The sequence below is a fragment of the Olea europaea genome, chromosome 20 (genome assembly GCF_002742605.1).
Source record: "Olea europaea var. sylvestris chromosome 20, O_europaea_v1, whole genome shotgun sequence".
Taxonomy (NCBI): domain Eukaryota; kingdom Viridiplantae; phylum Streptophyta; class Magnoliopsida; order Lamiales; family Oleaceae; genus Olea; species Olea europaea.
In genome coordinates, this window is record NC_036256.1 from 11,581,723 (window position 1) to 11,596,924 (window position 15,202).

Sequence of the window (15,202 nt, forward strand, 5' to 3'; positions counted from 1 at the left end):
AATTTTGAAGTTTACATATGACAGATAACTCAAGTGCAATGGATGGGCAAATTTGTTCATTGGAAAATCATATAAACAAAGGCACAACCACCATGCATACAAACACATCCACAAATTTTTTTTTCGTGCATTCTGAAGTCGCCATGTAAGACCAACTAGAAACTATGAAAACCAAAGTAGCATTATAGTAGCAAAAAAATGTAAATCAGTAAAATTTACTAAAATCATTGCTAAAGATACACAATTTTCATTCACTGCACAAAATGTACAAAAACCATTGAAAAACACAAAAAAATCGTAAGGAACAAGACAATGTACACAATATAAGTCAATAAAACATAAACAAAAATGTTGCTACCTTCGATTTATAAGAAGATGAGGAAATTTTGGTCCTCTTCTTTAAGGATGGTTCTTCGAGATTTCTTTGCCTCTTCGATCCACTTTTTTCAGCCATTGCAAAAATACAAGTTAATTGTTGGAATCGAAATTAGATTTTCGATCTAGGGTTTAGGCTATTTGGGATTTATGGTCAAAATGATAATGAGATAAGAAACTAAACGATTACGAAGGGAAAACGAAGAAGAAATTGATGGAAAATGGGTCAAAATGGAGATTTACAGTCGTATGTTGCTGGAGAAAAGAATCACTTCTGGATTTACAGTCGTATGTTGCTGGACGATTCCCACAATGATAATGAGATAAGAAACTAAACGATTACGAAGGGAAAACGAAGAAGAAATTGATGGAAAATGGGTCGAAAATGGAGATTTACAGTCGTATGTTGCTGGAGAGAAGAATTGCTTCTGGATTACAGTCGTATGTTGCTGGACGATTTCCACAAATGAGCCGTTTTAGGGGATTAGGGTATCGTCCAAAAATAAGGCGTTTTAGAGGATTAGGGCTTGCTGTAGAATCTGGTTTAGGTTTGATTTTGATTTTACCAATTTAGGACGTAAATAATACTTCTTTAGAATATTTAAATAATTTAAAAGGTATTAATCAAAACACTTTAAAAAAGGGGGTACATGGCCTAATTTCCTCTTTCTAGTTTTAAAAAAGTTGAATTGGTCAATGCCAACATGTCATGACCACTTCTAGAAATAATTAAACAAACATATGTGGGAAAATTGTAGTAATCATCCCTAATCTTTCAATTTTTTGTATATTTTACTCTAACTTTCACTCTACGCCACCCACATTTCCAACCCTTTCAAAAATATGTACTTAGAGTTCAAATGGATGAAAACCGTGCATTTGACTATTAGTTGACCAATAAAATTGAACTTTGACCAATTTAAAAGGATAATTTTTTCTATTTAACCCTATATAATAATAAAAACAAATAACTAAAACAAAAAATAAATAAATAAAAGGAAAAAACCTATTCATCTCTTTCCCTACCCCACGCAAAACCACTTCCCAAATTCAGAAGAATTTGCTTCCAAATCAACCTTACCTTTCAGCACTTGTCCATTATTCAACTTCTCTAATCTCTTCCTTTTCGCCTTATTGACTGCAACTCCCTCCTCTTCCTCAACTCTTCCTTCGCCTTGATTGGCAGCAAACAAGTCCTCGTCAACAGCGCGTAAACATCAACCAACACTCCCACTGCCACTAGCACCCACTATGAAAACCAAATTTGAAATTCAAAAAGAACGTTTTAGTTTTTTCGTTGACCTTTTTGGGTCCACGCCAAATCTTCCATTCTTAGATAGTCCCAAACTCAACTCTAATTCTCCATTTCCATCATCATCTTCTTCTTTATTTGAGAAACGTTTTCCGTTCATAAATTTGTGTAACATATCCATTAAAAATACTTTCTTTTTCATGGAAAGACCAAAAGGTCAGCGAATAAAGTGGATTTGGGCTGTAGGGTGGCGTGGGGTGGGAGATGAATAGGTTTTTTTTTTACTTTTATGTTTTTTTATTTATTTATTTTAATTGTTTTATGGGTTAAATTGTAAAGTTACATTTTTACCTTTTAAATTGGTCAAAACTCAATTTTATTGGTCAACTAGCGTTAAATGGATATTTGGACCCCATGTGCATATGCTTGAAAGGTTTAGGACTGTGGTGGAACAAAGTGAAGATTAGTGTAATGTCTGCAAAAAAAGTAAGAGATTGAGGACCATTGCTGCAATTTTCCCAACATATGTGGGACTTCGATGTAATGTTTGAACGTTTGAACAAATATGATTCTTCAATATTTGATATGGATTGTATCTTATATTAATGTGTACTATTTAGTGTAACGACATGAACTACACATGTATTTTACAGTTAATTACGATTTTGAAAATTTTGAAAATAATCTTGCATATGATAATGAAATAATTGAATTTCATATTTATCCTCAACTATATTAGTTCAACTAATTTATCTCATTGATACGGTCATAGGACATGATGAACTTTCGAATTCTAGAAATTAGAGGAACAAAAACTATATTATTTTATAAACTACCGCTACATTTCTTAGCTATTGTTTCACCCAATTAAAAGTTCTTTTATCCCCAACGAAGAAAATTCTATAATTTTCTCAATCGTATACTAGATTACTCCCAAAATTCGATGTTCAATTCTGTTGTCCCAAAAAATAAACCCCAACCTCTTTTATGTTTCCTTTGGTAGCCTATGTTGTGTAATGTCCTTGACTTCACAAGTCGAACTCATATCGAACCCGAGTCGAAAACCTTATACAATGCTTTTAACATTTTTCAAATAGCAAAAAAAATCTATACCACGTAAAACAAAGTGGGGAGAAAAACTCTACCCCATAAAATTGTTGAAAAAAAATTGAATGTGAAATTGTAACAACAATTCATCAATTTCAATTTTCTTCAATTTCATAGTTAATTTGGATATGAAATGGTGGTTACAAAGCTTTAATGGCTATTGATACATAATTTGATGTTAAAACAAAATTAACTATGAATTTGTATTGTATTAAATGCAAATTAATTTTTCAAAAAATGTGATATTGTACGTTACTTTTTATTCATAAAGGGACATTGTATATAACTTTTTTATTTATTTCAACTTTAATAATGTCACTTTTTAATAAAAGAGTCTTACTTAACTTTTACACTGTATTTTTAACTTTCAAAACACTTTTCATATGATTTTTCAAAAAGCTCCTAATTTTAGACGTATTCTGTAAGTTGTCATTTCTTGAAAAGGTCTTTGGCATCATTTAACATATCACAATTCACGTTCCTTCGACCCGACAATACCCATGTCTGCATTTACACTCAACAAATCTCGACATAGGGCTCTTCATAAAAAATGGGAGATCGTTGTAAATCTCATCCAAATCAATATATATCCACTCCTATCGATCTAAAGAGGCACAAAGTTTATCACACAAATATTTCTACCATTTCATGAAACTCAATATGTAATTAAGACCAATATAATATAGATAAAAAACACGAAATGACGAACAAATAAACAATTGATAGACCATTGATTTCAAATGAATATCATGACACGATCACCTTCTAGTTTCTATTTGATTACTATTATTGTCAAAAAAAAAAAAAAAAAACACCAAATGTTTGTTAATTCTTACACTGTTACCGATAATTTGGATTGAATTGAAATAAATTCAAAAACCAAACGAACAAGTTGCGGGCGTGAACTCTTTCTTATAAGACCACTAACCTAATTGCTAATTTAATTAATATTGCTCGCTAGTCCCTAAACTATAAAATAGACCTTAATAAACTAAAATGACATAATTATATAAATGACATACTAAAATTAAGAAACTCTAGCCTTGGGCTTTGGTGTGTTGACTGCATCACACTTTCAGTTGTGGTTTAAATTGTATAGTTATCTCTTCATTATCTTGTATTCATTTAGTATATGTGATGCTACGAATTTCACTCTAATTTCTATGAATTAAATTAATTTCATTACTAATTTCTTTAAAAAAAAATTAAATTAAGGCAATGTCAAATCGCTCTAACGTTGTTTTAAAAATGACTTAAATTAGTAATATTATATGATTGTACCGAAAGTATTTTACTTTAAACTTTTTTTTACCTTTAGTTTATATATAATTAAAATAAAATAAAAACATTATAGTTTAGAGCTCGATATAAAATGTTTTACTCAAAGCAGAGAGCTTAAGGGTTGTGTCCACAATATTAGCCCTTGTTTGAGCCCCATTTTTTCCATCAAAAATACATTATTCAAATAGTAATCTGACCCCGCTTCAATCATATATTTTTCGATAAAATAATATTACAAGCAAATTCCTGACTTTTCTTTAGACCCTCTTCAATCATATATTTTTCAATAAAATAATATTACACGCAAATTCCTGACTTTTCTTTATTTTTTAACCACACATTTTCCATCAATATACTCAACAATACACTATTCAAAAATATTTTTTTTCAATGCAAGAATGGGCTCAAACAAGGACTTAATCTCATTAAATTGCTCCTAGATAGTTTGGAGAGCGTTTTGAATGTCGATGTCATGAGGCAACGAAAATAATTGGACTAAGTCAAAGAGAAGTTCTTGAGAAATGTTGATAGGTGGAGGGAGATTAGGGAAGGATTACCTAAGTAGATTTCTGAGTTCTGTAATTGTGTTAATATACGTTATCTGCTGCCATGCACAATGTCAAATCGTTCTAATGTTGTTTTAAATATGACTTTCTAATTAATTAACAATATTTTATGAATGTACCAAAAGTAAGTATTTACTATTTAACTTTAAAATCTTTTACCTTACTTCAGTTTAGATATAATTAAAATAAAACACAAACATTATAGTTTAGAACTTGATATGAAATGTTCTACTCGAAACAGAGAGCAAATGATTTCTAGAAGTTAACGTGATGAAATATTATAAATCATTTTCAAAAGCCAAATAATTTTTTTAACATCAAATGTAACCTTTTTGGGGCTTCCTTGGCAATATACCAATTGAACCACAATACACAATTGTCCCGTCATTTGAGAGTAGACGCCGAGCTTTAATATATGCTTTGCTATACTTACAATTCAAAACTATATAAGTGAATCTCTGCAAGTAACGACACACACGAACATATCCATGATTTCCTATTCTTTACTTCATAATGATCTCATGCTCGAAATTCATGCATTTCATCAACATATTATCTTATTCATCCTTCATTTTTGGGACCTCGAATCTCACTATGGCATATTGTATGAGCTCAATATGAATATGAACAATGACATGAACTTCTTCCGATGCATGTGGACTCGTCGTAATCCATCTGGACTCAAGAGATCACAGTTGTATCCAATGTTGATCATCGAGATTCAGGTATAGTGGTGGGAAAATAACATATAAAAATCAGGTCTAGCCTATGTATGCTACATTCATCCTATCAATCTGCGATCCCAAGGTCACCAAGAGACCTCTTGACATCGCCAATACATTGGTGTTAGACTTCCAAACACCCTATCATCACTTATCCATAATGATCGTCAAGACTCAAGAGTCTCGAGTAGTATATATATCTAACATGAAGAATAGGGCGCTGATCCATTATATTCCAGATTATATTCTTATTTCAAATGTAGTATCTAATTATTCACCATGATTTTCTTCTACTTTCATTATCTCTTTCTATACGAGTTGTGCATGGTTACTTCCCTAATGTCCTGCATATGTATGCACGTAGACACGAATAGTATGGTATATCTCGTTCACTATGTGTAGAAATGGGTTGCTGTTTTATGTGGAAGCCCAGCCCAAATTTAAGGACTCGGCCCATACCCAGTCCAATGACCCAAAATGAAGAAGAATCTCGAGGCTGAAAAATGGTTTTGAGAAAAACGCGTTTTCAATTTTTAAATAACAACTTATACTAGATTTCGACACTTGGCTAAATAAAGGCCGTTTGATCAAAATGGGGCATCTCTCTTATAAAAGGGGAGTCTTGGGTTTGAGTGGCTCTCTCTCTCGCGCAGCTTCTATATTTTCATATTGTTCTCTCTGTAATTTTGTGATTCTCTCTTAGATCTTTGTGTAGATTTCTGTAAAGGGATTGAATCCTTATGAACTCTTGTGTGAGTTCAATTCGGTGTTGAGGGTTTTGATAGTTGCTGTGGTTGGAACTGTGTCTTCCGATTGTAATCGAAGTTTGTGGTATTTGGCCGGTGATTTTAGTGGATTTGAGCCTATTCCTTTATGGATGCTCAACGGGGACTAGGCGATTTGATAAATTGCTGAACCTTGGGGCTTCGGCCGAAAAATTTTGTGTTCCTTTACTATTTTTCTACAGATCTGCGTCTATACTTGATTTTTGCCTCGAATATTTTTCGGTCTTTATACTTTCCTGAACCTACAGTGGTATCAAAGCTGGAGAATTTTTTTTTTTTTTTGGTTTCCCTAGTTAAGGAACTGAAAGTTGAGTCACCGGCCGAAAAGAGAAATGGCAGATCACTACGACTTGCCAAAATATTTTTATTTTGTTTTTAAAATTTTCTTTTTCTTAGCATACGACTGGTGTAACCTAGGCACTGTTAGTGTGTTGTTCAAATTTTGAGCTAGTGTTGAATCTTTCTTGAAAGGAAATCGGATGTTATTGAGTTAAATTCTTTGACAAATAATCAGTGTCGAATCTGTTTGATAGAAACTGAAGTTTCTTGATTATCTTTTACCTTGGTCCTCTGATTCTTGTTCGTGTCTGGTTCTAAAATTCTTATTGAAATCCTTTGGTGATCATACTGCACCCTGCAATGTGTTGGTAATGAAACAAATAGAAGTTTTCTATAAATACCTGCTGATTACTGCAGTGTTGGTTCTTTGTTTTTCTGTGGTGGCACCTGCAGTAGTCAAGAGACTGCTCTTGTATAAGAATCAGTCTTGTATAAGAATCAGACGTTTTTGGTATTTTATGTACCTGCAGTATATGTGAGATAATTTTTTTTTTTTTTTAAACAAAACGTGTTTTTCAAACATAAGGTCTCATTGAACCTCCCCTACCTCTACCTCTGTCTAGGGTTCCCTAAGAGAATCCTAAAAACTTTGGGGACTAGGGTTTTGATTCAAGAAACTTGCAATCTTCAAAACTATTTTCTTAAACATCTCACTATGAGTTGAAAATAAAATCAAAATCATATTTCAATTGATAAATTGTTGTACATTCTATGTGAACTGTACTAATACACAATTTGATTCTCTCAGGTGCTAACATGCCAAGGTATAATTGCCTCAAAGGTACACACATTGTGTTTACAGTCTTGATAGCTTACTATGTGTAAGTTCTGTGATTAAATTTGATTGCATGCTTAGTGATATGCATAATTAAATGTGTTTAATTTTGGTTAATATACTCCTGTACATATCACACTTAAGCACTATTTTATATATATAATCTGAAATTGGAATAATAGGACAGTAAACCTTGTGACATACTGTTGACTGAATAATCATTGAGATATATCTGCTTTATCATAACTTGTGAAAAAAATTACATACTCCTGCACAATATGAACTCTAAGGTAGATGTCCAAATGTGGGATGGCAAAGGATACTTTAGTCTCTAGCGTCAGAAAATTAAAGTACTGCTGTTACAGTTAAAATGTGCTAAGGCTATTGATGAATCTTGGCTAGAAACCTTATCCGAAGCTAGGAAAACTGAACAAGATGAATTAGCCTGGAGCACTTTATTCCTACATCTGTCTGATACTGTGATTAGGAAAGTAGGAGAAACTAAAACTGCTGAAGAATTATGGACTGCCTTAGAAAAACACTACTTCACAAAGACTGAGCCAAATAAATATTTTCTTTGGAGACAGTCTTTTAGTTTTAAGTTTGATCCTAATCTTGATATGGGAGATAATATGGATAAGTTTAATAGGATCACACAAGACTTAGCAAATTGTGATGAAAAAATTTCTGATGAACAGAAGGTAGTTGGCCTACTTAATGCTCTAGTAGATAAATATAAAGATATTAGAAATGCTCTAGAGTAGGTAGGAGTGATCTCACTGTTGAAATAATTCACAGTTCTCTTCTGAATAAAGAACTTGAATTAAAATCTGAACACAAAGAAGTGTACCATGTTGAGGGTATGTCATCAAATCAAAAACCATATGCTAAAAGTGTAAGTAATTTTAGTCATTCCAATTTTAACAAGAATAAAATTTTTAACAAAAGACAATGGAATAACACCAAAGGAAAAGTAAGAAACCAATCAAAAGAAAGTCAAACAACAACAATAACAGAAAATGTTTTTACTGTGGAAAGACAGGTCATTTTATTAAAGACTGTTTTAAAAAGGCAAATGACCAAAAGAATGGGTTTAATACTGAAAATGCTTCTTTAGCTGCTGCTACTAATTATAAAGAAACAGGAGCTAATATTGGAGTAGCCTATGCATCTCTATCTGAGAATACTGATCAAGACTGGGTCCTGGATTCAGGATGTTCCTTTCATATAACACCCAATATTAGCTGCATTTTAGACTTTTGTAGTCTGAATGGAGGATTTGTAAAACTTGGGAATGATGAGTCATGTCAAGTTAAGGGAATTGGAAATGTGCGGTTGAAATTTAACAATGGTCATCACATGTTATTAAAAAACATAAGATATGTACTAGCACTTAGAAGGAATCTCATATTCCTAGGAGTTCCAGATGATAAAAATTACCAAATTGGTATTAAAAATGGCTTTACAAATATAATAAGAAATCAAGAACTCATTGTTAGTTCTCCTAAGCTTAATGGAATCTATGTAATAGGTGTTGAAATAATTTCACCAATAAATTCTGTGAATTCTGTCACAAATCCCGATAAATCAGAACTATGGCATAAAAGACTTGACCACTTAAGTGAAAAAGGTTTAAAAACACTATCATGTCAAAGGGCATTTGGGAAAGATAGTGTTCAAAAATTGACTTTTTGTGAACACTGTATCATGGGAAAACAAGTCAGACTGTCTTTTAAGGTAGGGCTGCACAAATCCCAAGATGTCATTGAATACATACATTCTGATTTATGGGGACCTGCACCTGTTTTTACTGTATCTGGTTACATATATTATCTTCTTACAACCGATGACTATTCAAGAAAGACATGAATTTTCTTACTAAAATCTAAATCTGATACTTTTGCAATTTTCAAAAAATGGACTGTACTAATTGAAAATCAGACTAGTAAGAAGATAAAATTTTTAAGAACTGATAATGGCCTTGAATTCTGCAATACCGAATTTAACCAATATTGCAGTAAACAAGGGATAATGAGACATAAAACTGTGAGCTATAATCCACAACAAAATGGAGTTGCCGAGAGGCTCAATAGGACAATTCTTGAAAGAACCAGATGTATGCTAATCAGTTCTAGCCTTCCAAAAATTTTCTGGGGTGAAGCTGTAAAAATAGCATGTTATCTTATAAATAGATGCCCTTCCAGCTCTCTAAATAACAGAATTCCGAACAAATCTGGTCTGGTTCAATGCCAGATTACTCTCATCTAAAAACTTTTGGATGTGCAGCCTATGCACATCATAATGAGTCAAAATTGGACCCTAGATCATTGAAGGGTGTGTTCGTAGGATATGGAGAAGGTGTTAAAGGCTATAGATTGTGGTTAAGAGATGTGAGGGGTTATAAGGTGATAACAAGCAGATCTGTTATCTTTAATGAAGATGATTTCCTTTATCTTAGTGACAAATCTAGTGAAAAATTGGGAAAGGATGACTTCATTATCACCGAAATTAATTTTGATAGCCACAATACTGATGACTAGGCTCAGTTTGAGGTGGAGCCACATCAGGTATTACTCCAAAATGATTTTGATGTTGAAATAATTGAAGATGAACAGCATCTGGAGCTTGCACATGATCTGCAGGGCTACCAGCTTACCAGGGACAGAGAAAGGAGGGAAATAAGACCTCCTCCCAGGTATTAACATGCTGATTTTGCATCTGATCAGACTGAATCTGATTAGTTTGACATAGAACCAGCCTCTTATGAAGAGGCTATGTCTTCCAAAAAATCCTCTAAGTGGATTGCTGCGATGGAAGATGAAATGAATTCACTCTTTATAAATGAGACCTGGACTGTAGTTGAAAAACCCAAAGATTGTAAATTAATTGATTGTAAATGGGTTTATAAAATTAAAGAGAGTGAGATTAAAGCTAGTGATAAAAGATTTAAGGCAATGCTAGTAGCTAAAGGCTTTAACCAAAGGGAAGGAATAGATTACACTGAAATCTTTTCACCGGTTGTTAAATATACATCCATTAGAGTCCTATTTGTTATAATGACACAATTTGACTTGGAGTTAGAACAACTCGATGTGAAAACTGACCTCTTGCATGGCTCTTTAGATGAAACCATACATATGACTCAATCAAGAGGGTTTGAAGTGGTAGGAGAGGAAAACTTAGTGTGTCTCTTAAAGAAATCCTTATATGGCCTAAAACAGGCCCCTAGGCAGTGATACAAAAGATTTAAGTCTTTTATACAAGGTTTGAACTTTAGAAAATTAGAATATGATCCCTGTTTCTATTACAAGAAAGAAGGAAAATCTGATTTTTTCTATCTGCTTTTGTATGTTGATGATATGCTCCTTGCTGGTCACAATTCTGTTACACTTAATTCAATTAAAGAAAATCTAAAATCTGAACTTGAAATAAAAAATTTAGGACCAGCTAGAAAGATTTTGGGCATGAAAATTAAAAGAGATAGGATAAATGGAAAGTTGTTTCTAACACAAAAATCTTATATTGATAAGGTTGTAAAAATGTTCTCCCTTCATGAGTCTAAGCCTGTAAATTTGCCTCTATCTGCTGGTATGAAACTATCTGTTGATCAATCGCCTAAAATTGAAGAAGAGCATAAAAGAATGATAAATGTGCCTTATTCTAATGCTGTTGGATCTGTTATGTATGTTATGGTTTGCTCTAGACCTGATATTGCTTATGCCATGAGTGTGTTAAGTAGATTTATGAGTAACCCAGGTGAAATACATTAGCAATGCATGAAAAATCTGATTAAGTACTTGAAAGGAACAAGTAACTTAGGTCTAATGTTCAAAACAAATAAAAATGGATTTAGACTTAAGGGATATGTACATTCAGATTTTGCTGGTAATCCGGACAATAGGAAGTCCACAACTGCATACTTTTATGTGATAAATGATACATGCATTAGCTGAAAATCTCAGCTTCAAAAACTTGTTGCATTGTCCTCAACCGAAGCTGAATACATTGTTGCAACGGAAGTAGTGAAAAAGGGATTGTGGCTGAAGGGTTTGCTTAGTGAATTAGGTCTAATAGAAAATCAGGTGGAGCTATGTTCAGACAACCAACGTGCTATTTTTCTAAGTAAAAATCCTATCCTGCATGATAGATCAAAGCATATAGATGTAAAGTTCCATTTTATTAGAGATATCATTGATAGGGGTGATATTAGATTAATCAAAATACCTACTAAGGTAAATCCAGCAGATGTTGGAACTAAGGTAATCCCTATTAGTAAGTTTGTTGATCTTTTAAGATTAATTAATCTTGAAGAAGACTAACTTCCATTATTTTGTTTTTACAGGTAATAAGAGCAAATGAAATTGAAGTATAAGCTTAAATCCACATTAAAGTAGGCACAAAATAGCAAAGGTGGAGAATGTAGAAATGGGTTGCTGTTTTAAGTGGAAGCCCAGCCCAAATTTAAGGACTCGGCCCATACCCGGTCCAATGACCCAAAATGAAGAAGAATCTCGAAGCTGAAAAATGGTTTTGAGAAAATGCATTTTTAGTTTTTAAATAACAACTTATACTAGATTTCGACACTTGGCTAAATAAAGGCCGTTTGATCAAAATGGGGCATCTCTCTTATAAAAGGGGAGTCTAGGGTTTGAGTAGCTCTCTCTCTCGGGCAGCTTCTATATTTTCATATTGTTCTCTCTCTAATTTTTTTATTCTCTCTTAGATCTTCGTGTAGATTTCTATAAAGGGATTGAATCCTTATGAACTCTTGTGTGAGTTCAATTCGGTGTTGAGGGTTCAATTCGGTGTTGAGGGTTTTGATAGTTGCTGTGGTTGGAACTGTGTGTTCCGATTGTAATCGAAATTTGTGGTATTTGACCGGTGATTTTAGTGGATTTAAGCCTATTCCTTTATGGATGCTCAACGAGGACTAGGCGATTTGATAAATTGCTGAACCTCGAGGCTCCGGCCAAAAAATCTTATGTTCCTTTACTGTCTTTCTATAGATCTGCATCTATACTTGATTTTTGCCTCGAATATTTTTCGGTCTTTATACTTTCCTGAACCTACACTATGTATAAGTCATAATGAATATGAAAATATTCCAATGAAAACTCATGTATGTTAATAACATCATCATATACTTAAATCATATTCTGATAACTTAAATTTTACACATTTATAACAACAACATTATGTTCCATATACATAGCATCAATTGTACATATCATGTAATCACATTATTCGCATATAAGAACATTATAATGTAAATATTATTATTCTGCATTGTAGTCAAACCATTAGTTATCTCTATCTTTCTCTATCCTAGCATCCATTTCTTCGTTCTTTAATATTCTGTGTCTAGGTTTGCATCTACTTAAATAAAGTGTTTCATATTAACCATGACCATATCACCTTATCGAGGTAACTCATAGGTCATCTAGGATTAAAAATACCAAATATAGGGTTCCAAGGTAAAACATGGTGGTGAGCTACAATGCAAGGGAACCAACTCATATAATATGTAGAGAATTACGGTACCAAAATTATAAAATGATTCCCATAGACCATATAATATAACATTTGAAAGATTATTGATCCAGGAGCTTTAACATAATTCACAAATCTCAATTATGACAATTATACAAAAAGTTATGCAAGTTTATGTTCAATCTGTAATGTTGTCAACTTGAGGGGGTCGACCCTTTTAGAAGGGTGTAAATCCCTAGAATAGGAAGTCACATCATGTCTCACTTTTCGTGATCCAAGAATTTCCTATAGTACTGGAATTATTTAAACTATCTTTTTACCATTTTTGCTAACTTATAAGTATTTAAAATTAAGTTAGGAGAAGGTCAACCATCATAAAATTGTCCCAATCAAGAACACATAAATCTAGCATATTCATACTGATATGATCTCAACTAAAACTTATATCTCTCGTGTGATTCTCGTATCTTGTGTATTGTTTCTACAATTTTTACTTATCTATAAGTAATTAAAATATATTGTAGAAAAGTTTATTACTTTATTACCTTCAATAGTCTACTTTATTACATCTAACTACTAGTTTATTTATAGTCTCAATTTGGTATAGATTAAAATCAGATTTTTAGTAAATTTTGATAAAAGTAAATGAAATGTATGATTGTAAAATTGTTGGCCCTATGATATAAATAGTTGGAATTCATTATTAGTTTTGGCTTGAAATTTGCAATTATTTTTAATTTCCACCAAACAGAGGCTTAATATGATGCCTAGTCCAGCCTTATCTTCTTCTTCTTCTTCTTCTCGATGTCATCTTCCTTACGCCATCTCTCTCTTTCTCCAGCTACATTTATCGAAACTCAACAAGTGTTCTCACAATTGTTCAACTTGTAGACACAACCCCAACCTCTACTATTCAAATCAATGCAAACCAACTTCCCATTAAGCTGGCCTCCACGTACAATACTTTTTTTTTTTTTGGGAAGGCAAAGTTTACATCTTTCCTGGTATTTCAGCTTCTAATTTGGTATCCCAACCATAGATGTGCCACAATCATTTAATGCTTCATTTCTCATTGCCTCTCTTTCAAAGTATGTTGTCCCTCCCATTACATTATTTTCTTTGAGTTATGATATTAGTATCGCCTTTACCACGCCCTTTCCAAAATATCCATATCTCACACAATCCATTTGAAGGATAAGCTTTCTCAAATAACTCGTAGAACTTAGTTAATTGCTGATTTTCTCCTCAATGAAACCTCCTTGCTAATAGGTTTAATTACACTTGGTGCTTCACCAAGCAACAAAGATGTCAGGGAAATTGGGGAGGTTATTGATACAATATGAAGTATATGATTGCACAAATAAGAACAAGATTGAATGTAAATAAAGAAATTGATAGAGGAACGGAGTGTTTTAGTGATGACCAATATGAGAGAATAATACAACTTTAGTAATAATGCTTCACATAAACTGAATAAAAGAGTCACATATTTATAGGGGCATACCAAACCCTAAAATATATCATAAAGATAGAAATAATATAAAAAATAATAGTCAATAAAGAAAATAATATATTTTTTAATAAAATTATGTGAAATAAAGGAAACAATATTTTTCAATAGAAAACAAGGAAATAATACTTTCCAAAAATTCAACCTAATTTGGGTCACAAAATTTAACAATCTCTACCTCAACTCAAATTTCGGTGAAATGAATGAAGTTCCAAAATTTCTCCACCTAAAAAAAATTCCAATTGCAACGAAATAAACTGATCTCTTCATTCAGAACTAAAATATTCCATCTCATGAAAAATGCTTTACATCTTCCACAATATCCACAAATGATACCTTGTACCAGAATCCACAAATGATAACTTGTAGCAAAATTCCACAAGGAATTCAAAATTTAACAAACAAAATCGAAGCACACCTTGTAGCAGAATCTACACTAAGTGCTTTGAATGAAGGCTCCTTGCTAGATTTGGCACATTCAAACTCCTAAAAAGCATGAACACCAACATCTGCACACTATACATATTCTCTATGAGTCCTTCTCTAGCAAATGAACAGATAAAACTGCGAATGATGGTGGCAAAGCGGACTTATCTATATCACCTAAACTCTTCTGAGTAGTGTTTTTCAATGACTTAGAGCTAAACCCCAAAGATAATGTATCAAACTGTATATTTATCACGGTACTGAACCTGTCCATATATTTCTTCACTGATTCTGCCCACCATTGCAAGATGTATAACTGAGATTTCTTCTGTCCCTCCAGTACAACCTGGACACCATTTCGGACCTTCAAGACTCCACCTCCATCGAGGAACATGTACTAATTCGAATCTAGGCTACTTTGCGAAATAAGATTCTTCCTTAAATCTGGAATATGTCGAACCTGGCCAAGTGTTCTTACTGTCCATCCAACAAACTCAATCTATCCCTTTCAATTCTAGCTATCCTACAAGATTTGTTGTTTCCCATGATAACATAACCTTACTTCACCATTTTA